Consider the following 16,241-nt stretch of genomic DNA (forward strand, 5'->3'; position numbering starts at 1 on the left):
CCACAAATGACAAATGCTGGAGAAGCTGTGGAGAAAAGGGAACCCTCCTCCACTGCTGGTGGGAATGCAGTTTGTTGCAGCCACTGTGGAAAACAGTATGGAGATTCCTCAAAAGACTAGAAATAGACTTACCATATGACCCAGGAATCCCACTCCTGGACATATATCCAGAAGGAATCCTACTTCAAAATGATACCTGCATCCCAATGTTCATAGCAGCACTATTTACAATAGCCAAGACATGGAAAAAACCTAAATGTCCATCATCAGATGACTGGATAAAGAAGAGGTGGTATATTTATACAATGGAATACTATTCAGCCATAAAAACCGACCACATAACACCATTTGCAGCAACATGGGTGTTCCTGGAGAATGTCCTTCTAAGTGAAGTAAGCCAGAAAGAGAAAGAAATATACCATATGAGATCACTCATATGTGGAATCCAAACAAACAAACAAACAAACAAACCCATAAATACAAAACAGAAACAGACTCATAGACATAGAATACAAACTTGTGGTTGCCAAGGGGGTGGGGGGTGGGAAGGGACAGACTGGGATTCAAAATGTAGAATAGATAAACAAGATTATACTGTATAGCACAGGAAATATATACAAGATCTTATGGTAGCTCACAGAGAAAAAAATGTGACAATGAATATGTATATGTTCATGTGTAACTAAAAAATTGTGCTGTACACTGGAATTTGACACAACATTGTAAAATGATTATAAATCAATAAAAAATGTTAAAAAAAAATAAAAGGTTTTCTAGTTACAGCCACCTAGATGTCCAAAACTCATTCAAGGGTAGGGGATGCAGATATTTTGGTTGGGGGAGAAGTAACCACCAAGGTTCATTGTAGTGACCTTGAGGACTGCCTGGGGTTAGAAAAGACAAAGTTTGGGAACAGTTTGTTCAAAAGAGATGACTAAATCAGTTACATTCATGATTAAATTAGAGGGACAGTACTGTGGTCCAGAACAGAAGACTAAGCAAAATGTTGAGGATCTAGAGGTCAGAAATGGAACAGAAGGCAGGGTCAAGTTGAGTATCCAGTGTAAGTCTGTGAACCAAGCTGGTAAGTCTGAGGTTGTTTCTATTGGGTACCTGCTACATGGCTTCTTCTTGGCTTGGTCTGGTTTATAAGACATGGGGCAAGACCAGAGAAATCATTAGTGATGAGAAAACTCTGAACATTTGTATTGAAGTCTTTGTGTGGACATATGCTTTCATTTTCCTTAGGTAATTACCTAGGAGTTGATTTGTTGGGTGTATGATAAGTATATATTTAACTTTATAAGGAACTGCCACACTGTTTTCCAAAGTGGTTGTGCATTTTACATTCCCATTAGCAGTGTATGAGGGTTCCAGTTTTTCTTAGTATTATCAGTCTTTTAAAATTTTAGTCATTCTAGTGATTGTGTAGTGATATCTCATGGTGACTTATTCTGCATTTCTGTGATGTCTGATGATTTTGAGCATTTTGTCCTGTGCTTATTTGTTTTTATTACCTTTTAAAGTGGCCTATTCCAACCCTTTGTCCATTTAAAATATATTTAAGTGTACAAAACATTTAATTTAATAATCTAATGGGTTATGAGTTCTTTATATTTCAGCAATACGTAATTTGTTTCTAATTTAAAAGGGCTAGTTTTCAGTTCAATTGAGATTGACAAATCCCTAATTTAATTCTACGGTTCCTGTACTTTTGCTTACATCTAAGTCAAGTGCAGCAGTTAGCCAGGTGGAAGATCTATCATGAGGCAAGAAATTGCTATAAACTGCTTCTTGATAATTGTCTGTTCTTTTTTCAGGTGTGAACTGACATAAATATTATATAGTAATATTATAAGAGAAATACGTCAGTCAGTGAGTAGCTTACACAAGCCAATTCTTCCACATGGTTTGAACAATTCAATAAATAATCTCATATAGCAAATAGAAAGGGAATTTGATTATAGAAAGTAGGTAGCACATAAATTCCTGTAGTGACATTGGTAAAGGATGTAATGATATTGAAGTATATGTAAAAATAAGGGCACATAAGGCCTGGGGTAAGACTGATCTCTCCCAGTCACTTCAGAGGGCAAACTTAAGCCATTGGCAGTGCCTCCGAATCTCATCACCAATTTCCAGATGCAGTGAATGCTTGATATTCATAGTAGCTGTGTTCTATACAGTTGCTGTAAACATTGAATTAGCTCCTAGGGGTATGTATATCTCACATAGTGTGTAATCTTTGATCCTAAAAACAACTCATCCTAGTGCAGAAGAGAAAATAAGATTCAGAAATGTTAAGTTACTGGCCTGAGGCTGCCCCACTGATAGGGGCTAGAGTTGGGATTCAAACCCCATCCAGCTGGCCCCAGAACTGGAGCTTCCCCACTGCTCCTACCATTTCCATCCTCTGGCCACCTCTGTTAGAGTGAAGCAAAAAAGTGGAGTGTCGCCTTTTTTGACCGCAGCTGGGAACGAGTGCTTTGGATCACTCAAATTTTTTTTCTGCTCCGAGCATGACCATGAATTATCACGAAAAGTGTTTTTTTTTTTTTTTTTTTGTGGTATTGATTTGGGGGTTATAAATTAATTTTAGAAAGTAGGTGAATTCACAATTATGGAACCTGTGAGTAGTGAGGATTGAATGTATGAGAACATAAATTTGGGAAGGGCAGAGTCGGGGGAAAGTGTGGTACCAGACATAGTCTCTGAACCTTTTCACTGTCTTAAATTGGAGGCCAGTAAGATTCTTTGATCATTTTTAGATCTCTAGCTTATGTCCTGACTGTGTCTATATGGCTGGTTTGTGGATCAAAATGAGGCAATCCATTGGCTAACAGAGCCACAAAAACTGGGTCATATAAGTGTCTAATCATTTACTTGTTCATAATATAGCCTCACATCTCAGATTAAGTAAATGCTGGTAGATTTGGTGAGTCATATTGATACAATTTGAATCACAAAGCATAGAAGAGTTTCACTAGCTATTATATCTTTGCTTTTCTCATTTCTTCACTTGAGGTCATCAAAGGTCTGTATAAGATGGTTCCAATTATTTCCATAGTTCAATTTGAAAAATGAGGTAATGACATTTGGCAGAAACAGTAAAGCTATACTAACTTCATAAAAGTGCTAACATTCAGAATATTATTCCAGACAACTTGGACCAAGGATACAATTGGAAGAACTCAACAAATCACAGAATTGGCGCAGGTGAAATTTCTCAAGGTGGAAAATCATTTAGGTATAAAATCTATTACCTTAGATTGTCCCCTTTATTCTTGTACACCTCCCTTAATACTTTGGAAAAGCATTTTGGAGTTAGCCTTTTTCACTAAGTCTTGATTTTTTTTCTAGAATATGCTGGCTAATTTATTTTATAATGTAAATATTTTAATAACAGACTCCTTGATAGCAAGAATTTGATGACTAATCTTTCTCTATCTTAATGTATTTTTGATTATATTTTGAGTAAGAATTAATTTTGTCTGCCAATAAACATATATTTAAAAATAGACATATTTGCAATGTTTTGTAATAAGCTTATTCTTATATGGATTTGAAATGTATTGAACATTTAATTTCTGGTTTGTTTCTGAAATCTGTGTAGTTTAAAATAAAATGCAGGTATTTAAAAAGTACCTGAGTTCTTATTTTGCTTACTGTACTGCAATGTCCATTTGAATATGAATACTTACCTAGGACTATTGACTACTGCCAACTCTGGAACTTTTGCTCACTATTTAAATAAAAATTATTATGGTAAGGGCTTTGAAGATACTTCTGCCCAACTTAATTACTAAACAATGTGCATTTGGGGAATAGAATGAATCAAGTATTGAATAAATGAATGAATAAATGACTTTATTGGCTTGTTATTTTAAAAGTGGAAGTGTTTCTATGTCAGTGGAATCACGGGGAATAGAAGTGACTTTTTTTACCTGCAGGTTGACTATTTAATAACTTGATTTGATTTAATAAGCATTTATTTAGTATTTAAAGGGACATTTCTAGGCATTGGAGATCTGAACACTAATAATGCAGTGTCTTTGGCCTTTAAGGGCTTATAGTCCCATGGGAGGACTGTACAAGCCACACTATACATTGTGGCAAGTGCTCTGTTAGTGTCACAAGGAAATATATCTGTTATGAGCTCTAGTAGCTGCTAAAAACAAAGTTTCACAGAGGAAAACTTCAAAAAATTCATGAGGCATAGAATGGGGAGATGGTATGTATGGGGGGAAAAGACACTTCAGACAAAGGTAGCAACAAAGAAAGCACAAAAGCATTAAGTGTGTGTTTTGGATTATGGCATTACAGTCTCAACTAGTATCTGGGGAGGGGTTTGTGGAAGGGGAATTGTGGAAAAAAAAAAAAGCTGGGGTAAAAATGAAAGTGATTTGATAGCCAAATTAAGAAATTTAGATTCATTCTGAGGCAACAAGAGGTCTTAGAAGGTCTTTAAGTGACATATTTGTGTTTTTAGGACATAATTCTCTTGATATTTTAAGGGATGGATTGGAAAGAGGAAGGGCTGAGAACAAGGAGACCAATGAGGAGGCTGTTGCATTAGTCTCAGTAAAAGAATATGAGGACCTCAACTAGGGCTATTGGAGAGGACCACAGAGGAGGGACTAGATTGGAGAGACTTGTTTAGATAGACTCTGGGAACAAAGTCACATGGTAATGAGGGAGTCTGAGGAACCAGGGAATGTTTCTGAGAAAGCATCTTTGTTGGGATGGAGAGGAAAAAAGCCACTTGACTGAGTAAGGGCAAGAGGGGGAAGGAGATAGGTCTATTTTTAAAAATTTTGTTTGATGGAGAAAGGAGGAAAGAAATATCTTTCTTTTTTTTAAGAAGTATAAGCTTGTTGTCATTGTTAAGATTGGGACCAAGAGCCCTTGGGGAGAGCATGATCAGAAGATACAGAGGAGAGAGACACCATGCATCTCTATTTGGTCACTTGTTAGCTATAGTTTGGTCCAGACTCTACAGAAGGAATGTGACACTGTTTGAATGACAGTCTAGAATCAATTTGTGATTTGTTCATTTGGTACATATGCTTCTACTTTATTTTATCATGGACCACCTTGCTGTTGATTCTCATTTCTTATTTTCTCCTACCTAAGTCTCTTCCCTAGTTTTGGCCTGCTCCACTTCCTCACCTATGACTTCTCTCCTTGAACTCTGATTAATATTTATCTGTGATTATAGCTAGCTGAAAGAGAAAAAGGGAATTCATTAGAAGAGTACAAAGATGTTTCCCAGAACTCAAGGACGGGAAGGGTCTGGCTGTAGTTGCTTAAAGTCCCAGGAAGATCCTTACTTATAGACATTCTTCTTTCTCTCTCTTTGAAGAATGGATTCTCTGCTTTGCTGGAGAAAGGTAGAAAATGCCAGCCCACAGTACCCTTCTCTTCTCTGTGGTCTAGTTATATCAAGAAGGACTAACTTCTTTCTCTCAGCCCCAATCTTAACTAATTGTCCCAGATTGGATCAGGTGCCCAAGCTTGCTCCAACCAATAGTGGTCAGTGGAACGGTCCTGATGTGCAAGCGTGACTCATGGGAGATTGCTGTATGGACATGTCATTTGAGGTTGTGAGAGGGAGTGCTGTGTTTAGAGTGTAGATGCTGGGCTGGCAACACTATGGCTCATGGACACACTGATATAACTCCCATACCTAGCTATTAATTCTCATGTATGTAGACTGCTCAACATTAAAACATTAATAGTTATCTACATAAATATTTATGTGTACAGTACATTTTATTAAGCAAATTGTATATTACATAACATATTGTTGTACAATCTAATATATTGTTCATATAAAGCAGGAATATTTTTAGTAATAATAAAAGGATACTTTGCCTGCAAAGACCAGAACATACAGGAAATTCCTCATCAAATGACTGAAAACCATTCTCAGACAGAACTTTTTATAATCCTGTCATCATTTAGTCTTCAAACAGCAGGGATCTTCTTCTGCTTATATATAAAACCATATGCTTTTATTGGAATAATGAGCTAAAACCAGAAATTCATTCCAACCTGTGATTCCAGGCTTTCCTATAACTAAAACATTGAAAATAAGCCTTTTATTTGACCACATGAACGTAAAGTAATACAGAAATGACTTCTGAGAGCTCCTCCTGCAGTGTGGTGTGGCCATGCTGCAAAGTTCTGTTAAATAAATGACTGATGTATCATTTTAAATTGTCACCTCAGAGACCACAATAATTGCTGACATTTCATAAATTATCTTTTCTTACAAAATCTTGTTCAGTTTTCTGTCACTTTCTACTAGAATGTGGACTCGAAATCAGTTCATTATTGTATCTTCCATCCTTTGAACAGTGCTCAGTATTCCTGAAAAATGTGTGAAGAGTTTTTGGGAATAAAAAAAGTTTTGTTACAGGGATGTCATTCAATTCTTTGAACTCCAAAGATGCCTACTGTCAGCTCCTCCCTTGCAGGTACGCGTGCTGTTTTACCCAACAAGAAGACCGATCTGTTTCCTCTATCCTTGTCTTGAGGCTGGTCTTGTAATTTGCTTTGACCGATTGACTTTGGAAGAAGTGACACTATGAGAGTTCCAGGCCTCGCAGCCACAATTTATCTCTTGAAGCTGGTCATCCTACAAGATGTCCCTCGTCTGCTCTACTGGGAGAAAACCCAACGGAGTCACCAGGAGGGGTCAGAGGCACCAGACATGGGAGTGAATCCTCTTTGGACTTTTATTTCACTGAAAGTAACTGAATGAATAATCCTAGTTCTCATCACTAGGAGCAGAACTACTCAGCTAATCGTAGCCCACATTCCCATCCTACAGAATTAAGAGAAATATTAAATTCTTATTTTAAGCCACCAGGTTTTAGGGTTGGTTGTCAGGCAAAAGTCGATCACTGAAATAAATTCCTTCCAAGTAATATACCAAAAATCATCTTAGTGATCTATTATGAAAAGTAATTTTTAATGATTTACTAGCTGACAGCTGAGTTAGGGTCTTCTTTAATTTTGTTAAAAGCAAAGGGTTAGAAACCACTTGATTTGCAAAAGAATTTTCTATGCAGTTGTTAATGTTATCCAGTTTCTCAGTTCTAACACCAAGATTTTGAATTGTGCCTTTGTTTGGCAACTATAAATCTTTTACACCCTAGACTGATACACCATAATAGGACATAAAATAGAAATGTGCCTGTCTTTTAAAAAAGATAGTGTGTGAAGGGATATTATTGTGGGAATGGAGAATCAACCCCTAGAGAATAATTTTAGAAAAATGTTCATATGATGTGGAAGATCTGAAAATTAAATCTTCTGAAACTACTAGCTTATTATTTGAAGCAGCTTGGATCGTTTTATTCAGGTTCTGACAGATTGTACAAATACAATCACGGATGCAGTTTTTTAAGGGTCTCAGCCTTCTGCCGGAAACTAACAGCTATGTCATAAATATTGAAATGAAACTCAAATAAAACTAAATCAAATAAGTCACCTGCTCCCCTTAATTTCTAAACCACTGTAAGACAAAGATGGCAATCGCAATGGATGATAATGTCTTTCTTCTTCCATTCTTTCCTCCCTCCCGCCTTCCTTTCTTTTTCATGGTATTCCCAGAGAAAAGGCTTTACTAGGTGTCATCGTTATAAATGATATCGTTATAAAAAAAAAGGTATTTTAAATCTTTAGTTCATTCCTAAAACACCACTATGGTATCTGCTTCTGATTTTGCTTGGACGATATACCCTGATCCTTCATTCCAGCCCAGGTAAGAGGAGGCCATGTTAAAGAGAAATCGTTATCGTATTTCCCACGTCCAAGAACGGGACCTTCGTGGTAGGAGTAAATGGTCATAAAACTAGGCGAAATGGAAAAGTAGAACAGAGATTACTCCCTTACTTATTTCTTATTTCTTTTTCTGAGGGTAAAACTTGGGGCCAGGAATGTCTTCGCTTGAGAAAGGCTTACATCTTTGGAGAGCTGAAGGACTCTAGGTTGAGGACCAAGGGAGAGGATCAAGATGGAGCTGATATCTGATAGAACATCTTCTACTTAGAAGACACTCCATGGACATTTTCTGCTTTGAGTAAATGTGTCTCCTAAGGCCTGGAGTTGGCCTAGGTTGTAAGAGAGCACAGGAGAGTCAGACGTTACAGTTCTACACAGTCCTGACTGTCTCACCAGCATTGAAAAGCAGGTAGACATTTGTAACTACTCTGATATAAAGAATGCCTATTTGATTGGTTAGAACTCTGGTATCTCATGAATAGCTAAGTATCAGACCATGGATTTGGCTTGATATGCACATCTAGTGAAGTCAAGGGAGAAACTCTGACCTGATGTCTAATGTCAGCTCTCTGGTTCAGAATGAATGCATTGGCTTCAAGTAATTTATTAAAATGCTCTTAGGCTGAAAATGCTAGTGTAATTTCTTCATCCATTCTAAAGCCATCCGCTGTCTATTTACTATATGCTAATTCCTGAGCTTTGCCTTGACAATACTAAGAAAAATAATACCTGTTTTCTACCTTTAAAAGAATCATAGTCTAGAAAGCAAGAGACAAAATCATATACAACCAGCCTCGCTAGGATGTGATCAGTACTATCATGAAGACAAAGAGGTATAAGAACCTGTGTGAAAGAGGGAATAAGGTTGCATGGGGAAAGAGGGAACTAGGAAAGGTGAACTAATGCTCATACTTAAGTTTCTGTCAGCTTGTAAAGGAGGCACAAAAAGGAAATAGTTCTAACTTCTATTGTATTCTTCCTGACTTAGGATTGGGTCTATTGCTAGATGTTTTGGGGATGCTAGGGCAAGAGGGGTGGGTAAAACCAAAGAGATGCCTTCCGAACCTGATCATCTGATGTCTGTTAAATCTCAGCAGGACTCTTGAATTGAAACTGAGACCTGAACTTCAGAACTTACTGCAATTTCCCATGCTCCCCCAAATTTGGCTCACGTCTCAGAGGGTTATAGGTATTATGGACTCCAGACTCTCATATTCCCAAACACAGTCTCTTTCAATTCATAAAAAGCAAAGCGACTGGGAGTGGGAGGAAACTGCAGGGACAACCCCAGCCTGGGGAAGGAGGCACTTCATCAAGTCAGGGGTACATTAGGGGAGGCCAGGCCATTAAGTCAATTATTACCGTTACCTTGTACTTATATAAAATATAAGCAAACAATAGTATGATGACGATTTTGGGGATGGCTTTGCAGTCTCCCTAAAAAATAGGTTGGTAGCTACAACCATCTGTGGTAGATACAACCATCTGTTGTAGATACAACTATTAATAATGGGGGCTGGCACCCCATTATAGTGCCTCTTTCTTTTGTGACAAGTGAAGTCTCACAATATAGAAAAAATTGACAATATTATAAAATTAAAGGTGAACACATACCCAATAAAAATGCAGAAGAAAATCAATCTTTAGGAATATTTTTAAGCTCCCTATATAGATGTGTGTGCATTTTATTGACTGGGTTGATCCCCCACTCCCACCCTCCCATCCCAACATGGGAGTGGAGAGGGTGCAAAGGAGGAACTACTTGCAGGGGGATGTGATCTCACTTATCAGCAAAATCACGGACACATTAGTCTGAAAAAAAGGGCTTTTCATACGGCAGAAACCTTTTGTGCTGTGATCCTGGTTTTGCCTTTCTATAAAATGTCCAAATGGATGTCTAGTGGTGTGACTGATGATGTGTCAGGACTAACTTCTTGACCTAAAGAGGCAGGCCCCCTGTCAAGAACACGAGTCATTTGGAGGGACCTCCCTTCTAGGAGAAACCCAGGGGGCTAATTGAGGCCTCAGAGCATGGAGACATGGATCATATTGCTCTTGCCATTTTTTTCCCCTCAGACAGAGAAAAACATCCAATTTCTGAGGGGCTGAGTGAAGATGAGAAGCAGGCAGTGGAAATCTGGCTCTGCAGCTATGTACTGTGCTGTGCATGCTGTGGGTGAAATTTGCCTTGGCCGTTTACAGGGACAATTGAATTTAGAGGAAAACAGTGTATTTCAAATCTTGCATTTGGCTCAGTTAAATGATTAACTTAAAAGCAGATGCCCTGGCAGACTTTCCTTCAGTTTCAAAAAATACAACCAACAAATCAGAACAATTAGAGCTGGAATTAGGTAACATTCATCCACTCATCTATTTCTTCAACAAATATTACACGTTCTCTATGCATTAAGCTGTGCTGTTTCCTGGGGCTACAATAACAGAACATGGAATAAAGGACCTGGCTTGGGCAGAAGTGGTTACGGAACACCACAAAGATGAGGCTAGGGGATACTTAGTAAAGAGGAGAAAGAGAAAGACAAAGGACTCCAGGCAGAGGAGCTGGTGAAGAATCTAAGCGGGAAAGAGCGTGGGTAATGGAAGAACTAGACCAGAAATAACTGGAGAAGCAAAAGCAAAAGAGGGGAAATGAATAGAGATGAGGCAGGAGAGATGGGTAGGTCATACGGCACACTGGTACTCATTTAAGGATTTTGGTTTCTTATATGAAGGACAATGTGGAACCATGGGAGTATTTTAAATATTGTGTTGTCTGTTTGTAGGATAATTGTTTAAAAAGGTAAAACCATGATTTTCATACAAATATAAAATAAACACATGTCAAAGATGTTATTTAACTATTAATTAATGAAGAAACCTGTAAAGTGATCCAACTGGCGCAAAGGAGAATTCAGAGTGTACACACACTCAAGCTATGAGGAATGCTGAAATGCCCTATTACAGTCATCATCACTCTTATTTAACTTATAAATTCTGGAGCTCATCAGGGCTCTAGCCGGAGCCACTGTCATCTATGTGTCTACAGTCTTACTGTGGTCGATCTCATTTACTTCCATAATCTTGATGTGCCATTTATCTGCTGGACAGCGCCAAGTTCATGCCACCTACTTGCTGTTTCCACTGGCTTATCTTCTGGGTGCTTGAAAACTAACGTGTGAACAGAACTTGTGACTATTTCTCCCTCCGTATTCCCAGTGGCTCTTCTCCCAGATCTCCTTATCTCAGCCCATCGTACTTCTGTACACCTGGCTGGTCAAGCCAGAAAAAGGAAGCCATCTGTGATGCCCCTCTCCCCTCTTCTTCTGTATCAAATCTATTGTGTAAATACCTTTCTTTCCACACCCACTACCGCTGTTCTTGTTCACAATGCCACTGTCTCTTCAGTGCAGAGCATTCTTTTTCTTTTCTTAAAAAAAAAGTTATTATTGAGTTATAATACACATACCATTAAATTCACCCCTTGAAAGTTGTGCAATCCAGTGGATTTTTATTGTATGCAAAGTGTTGTGCAACCATCATCAAAATCTCAGTTTAGAACATTTTCATCCCTTAAAAAGAAATGCCGAATGCATCAGCTGTTACTCCCCATATCCCTTCTCACCCACTCCCAGCCCCAAGTAACCACAAACCTACTCTCTGTTTTTGTGCATTTGCCTTTCCCGGACGTCATTTCATATAAATGGAACCTTAGAATGTGTGGTCATTTGTGACTGACTTCTTTCAATGTAGTATAGGGTTTTAAGGTTCATCCATGTTGCACCCTTTATCAGTACTTCGTTACTTTGTGTGGCTGAATAATGTTCCATTGTGTGGATAAAACACATTTTGCTTATTCATACATCACTTGCTGGACATTTGAGCTGTTTCCACTTTTTGACTCTTATGAATAATGCTGCTATGAACATTTGTGTACACATTTTTGCATGAACATTTATTTTCATTTCTCTTGGATACAATATACCTCTGAGTGGAATAGTTGGGTCATAGGGGAACTCTATGTTTAACTTTTTGAAAAACTGCCAAATTCTGTTCTAAAATGGCTGCACCAGCTTTACATTCTTAGCAGCAATGAATGAAGGTTCTAATTTCTTTATGTTTTTACCAACACTTGCTATTGTTTGTCCTTTTTGTTATAACCATTGAAGACTAGTGAAGATGAATTGTAAAGATAAAATGCATTGTCATTTTGATTTACATTTCCCTAGTGATGAATGATGTGGGCATCTTTTCATGTGCTTATTTACTATTTGAGTATCTTCTTTGGAGAAATGTCTATTTTTAATTGGATTATTACTTTAAAAAATTACTGAGTTGTAAGGGTTCTCATTATTACTTATTATTATTATTATTATTTAGTTGTAAGGGTTCTTTATATATCATGGATACAAGTTCCTTATTAGATGAATAATTTAAAATATTTTCTCCTATTCTAAATTGTCTTTTCACTTTTTTATGGTATCATTTGCAGCACAGAAATTTTTAAATTTTGACAAAATTCAATTTATCAAATTTCCTTTTGTCACTTATGCTTTTGGTGTTGTATGTAAGACCTAACCCAAGATCATGAATATTTACTCCATGTTTTCTTCTAAAAGTTTTATAGTTTAGTTCTTACATTTAGGTCTATAATCCATTTTGAATTAATTTTGTTTTAATGTAAAATAGAGGTCCAATATCATACTTTTGCATGTGTATGTTCATTTGTCCCAGCAGTATTTGTTGAAAAGATTATTCTTTTCCTATTGAAATAGTCTTGGCATCTTTGTCAAAAATTAGTTGAGCATAAGTGCCTGGATTTGTTTCTGAACTCTCAATTCTATTCCATTACTTTATATCTATCCCAATGCCACTGTCTTGATTATTATAGTTTTGCAGTAAGATTTTATATTGAGAAGTACTCCAAATTTGTTTTATTTTCCCAAGATTATTTTTGCTAATTTGTGTCCCTTGAATTTCCATATAAATTTTAGGACAATTGTGCCAATTTCTGCAAAAAAAGTTAGGATTTTTATAGAAATTGCATTAATCTGTAGCTCTATCTGGGGAATATTGCTTAACAACAATATTAAGTTTAACAACATTAAGTTTCCTGCCTCATGAACATGGGATATATTTTCATTTGTTTGGATCTTCTTTAATTTTTCAACAATATTTTGTATGTTTTAGAATATGTCTTCTACTTCCTAAGTCTTGCATTTCGTTCCTAAGTATTTTATTCTTTTTGATGCTGTTATAAGTTTTTTTTTTATTTTAATTTTGGATTATTCATTAATAGTGCTTGGAAATATAACTGATTTTTGTATATTGATCTCGTATGCTGCAACCTTGCTAAACTCATTTATTAGTGCTAGCCGTTATTTTAATGCATGTTCGTATTTTCTGTGTACAAATTGTGGCAACTGCAAATAGAGATATTTTAACTGCCTCCTTTATGATCTGAATTTATCTCATTTATTTTTGCTTTAATTGTTCTGGCTAAAACTTCCAGTACAATGTTGACAGAAATGGTGAAAGCAGACACTTTTGTCTCGTTCTGACTCTTAGGGGACAAAGCATTCAGTCTTTCTCCTTTTACAATGAAACTAGATGTGTTTTGCAGATGTCCTTTACCGAGTCGAGGAATTTCCCTTCTAATCCTTGTTTGCTGAATTTTTCTTTTTTAATTGTGAAAAAGTGTTGGATTTTGTCAAATATTTTTCTGGGTCTATTGAGGTAATGTGCCCTTTCTTTCATTAATAAGGTATCTTATATTAAAAGATATTTGGATGTTAAACCAACCTTGAATTTTCAAAGTAAATTCCGCTTTGTCATGGTGTATAATTTTTATATATAGTTGTCCCTTGGCAATCTGCAAAGAACCAAATATTCCAAGAACCCCTGTGGATCCCCAAATCCACAGATGCTCAAGTCCCATGTATAAAGTGGTGCAGCATTTGTGTATATATAACTCTTGCTCATTTTCCTGTATACTTTAAATCGTCTCTAGATTATTTATAATAACTAATACAATGTAAATGCTGTGTAAATAGTTGGCAGTGTGAGGCAAATTCAAGTTTTCGTTTTTTAAACTTCTTGGAATTTTTTAAAAGAATATTTTTGATTCACAGCTGGTCAAACTCATGGATGTGGAACTGTGGATATAAGGGCTGGTTGTACTACTGGATTAGGTTTGCTAATATTTGTTAAGGATTTTTGTATCTTTACTAATAAGAAATATATTTTCTTTTCTTGAGATGTATTTGTTTGGTTTTGGTGTCATGGTAATACTAGTCTCATAGAGACCTTTCCTTCTCTTTTTGTGAAGTTTGTGAAGAACTGGGGTTAATTCTTCTGTAAATAGTTAGTAGTATTTACTAGTCAAGCCACCTGGAAACTTTAAATTACTTATTCATCTTTTTAATTGTTATAGATTTATACCGATTTACTATTTCTTTTTGAGTCAGATTTGGTAGTTTGTGCCTTTCTAGGATTTCCTCATTTTATTTAGATTATCGAATTTGTTGGTATTCGGTTTTTCATAGTGTTCTCATATAATCTTTTTTTTGTTTGTTTTAATTTGTGTTAGGTTTGTAATAATTCCCTCTCTTTCATTCTTGATTTCAGGAATTTGAGTCTTCCTTTTTATCTTGGTCAGTCTAACTTGCATTTTTACTTGCCTCTTAATTTCTACTCTTATTGCCTTTTATCCATTCTTCATGCAGTATCCAGAATGATCTTCTAAAAAAGAAAATAAGGACATGTCATTTCCTGCTTAAAAACATGAACAGTTTTATATTCAATTGTGATAAAGTAAAGGTCTCTTATCTAAGCTCACAAGAGCATACTTGACTTGCTTTTGAACTTTATCTTATGCCTTTTCTGTGCAGTACATATGCTCCTGCCATACAAGTGGCTTCTCTTTCTTAAGCTGGATAAATTATATTAAAAATTTTGCTTTAACTATCACTTCACATTAAGACTACTAAATCTAAAGTAGGTCCTTCTTTAAAAAAACAAAAACCTCTTTTTATTTATTTATTGTTGAGGGGGAGGTAATTAGATTTATTTGTTCATTTATTTCTTTTTAATGGTGGTGCTGGGGACTGAACCGAGAATCTTGTGCTTGCTAAGCATGCACTCTACCACTGCGTTATACCCTTCCCCCCTAAAGTAAATCCTTGTTATTCTGTCACACTTTCACATTTTATGATACGCTGTGGGATCATTTGTTTAAACATTTTCACCTGTATGGAACATCAAGCTTTATGGAAGTATGGCTCATGCTACTATTTAATTGAAGCCTACCATTGTACCTGGCATAGGGAAGATGTTGAAAAATACCTTTGAATAAATGAATGTGAAATGTATTGCTAAAATCTAGTGTGTAGGTCCATTGATGATTTGAGATCATCATGATATATGCAGTTGTGCAGCTATTCCACGCCACTTTTCCAACCACTGGGAGAGAGTGTTAGACAGATGTAGGAGCATCAGGCTGCCAGCCAGGAGGCCATCAGCTTCTAACCTGGATTCATTTCTGCCACTCAATAGCCAGATAACCCTGGTCAAGTCACTTGTTCCTTAATTTTCCCTTTGATTAATTAGAAGATAGATGAAGAGTGTTCCTAAATGACTTAAGTAACCACCTGCAATATTTCTGGATCTGTGATGGTGCAACATGCCATAAAGAACTAGAGACAAAAATTTTTCTTTTAGTTTTGTTTTACTCAAATTTTGGATACAGTCATCTTGGCTTTAAAGCGGGAAACATTTCTTTGGGAGTTTTCAGCATATTTTCTATATTAAGGAAATTTCAGTGTGTGTGAAAAATACTTCCTATAGCCTTTTAACAGTATAAAAAGTTGAATTGACGCTGTGAAAGAATTCTCTGTTTCTAGTGCTTTAAGGAAACACTTGAATGTGACTCATTGCTGAAGCAAAAAAAAAAAAAATATTAAAAAACAACACAGTTCCTCAAGTTCTTCAATTTCTGCTTCCTGTTTTCTTGCTGGAAGAATGTATAAAGTGCATACCAGTACAAATGCAGAATGTAGAACGTTTAGGCACTTTGAAATTTTGTACTTACGTACTTTTTCACTTTTGCTTTTTGAAAAATGTCTTCTCATGTTTTTACGATCCAAATGCCTCATGATGTTATTACAGATAAAAGACGCAGTGTACTCTTGCTTCTTGATTAACAAAGAAATTGAGGCAATATTTTGGCATCTGAGTAAACACATAATGTAGTCAGATGTACTGATTTCTCATACATAACTTTGCATTTACAAATCACGACTTTCTGGTGAAGTCAATTTCTTAAAATGTTTTGGGTTGCCTACATGTTATAAACCCACAGGTGAGATTCAAATCTAATAGTCTTCAGTTGGGAAGTACCTGTCAGGGATGGTGCATGGAAGCTGATTTCACACTGAAGATAATTACTCTTAACCAGT

Source organism: Camelus bactrianus, chromosome 14 (genome assembly GCF_048773025.1).
Source record: "Camelus bactrianus isolate YW-2024 breed Bactrian camel chromosome 14, ASM4877302v1, whole genome shotgun sequence".
Taxonomy (NCBI): Eukaryota; Metazoa; Chordata; class Mammalia; order Artiodactyla; family Camelidae; genus Camelus; species Camelus bactrianus.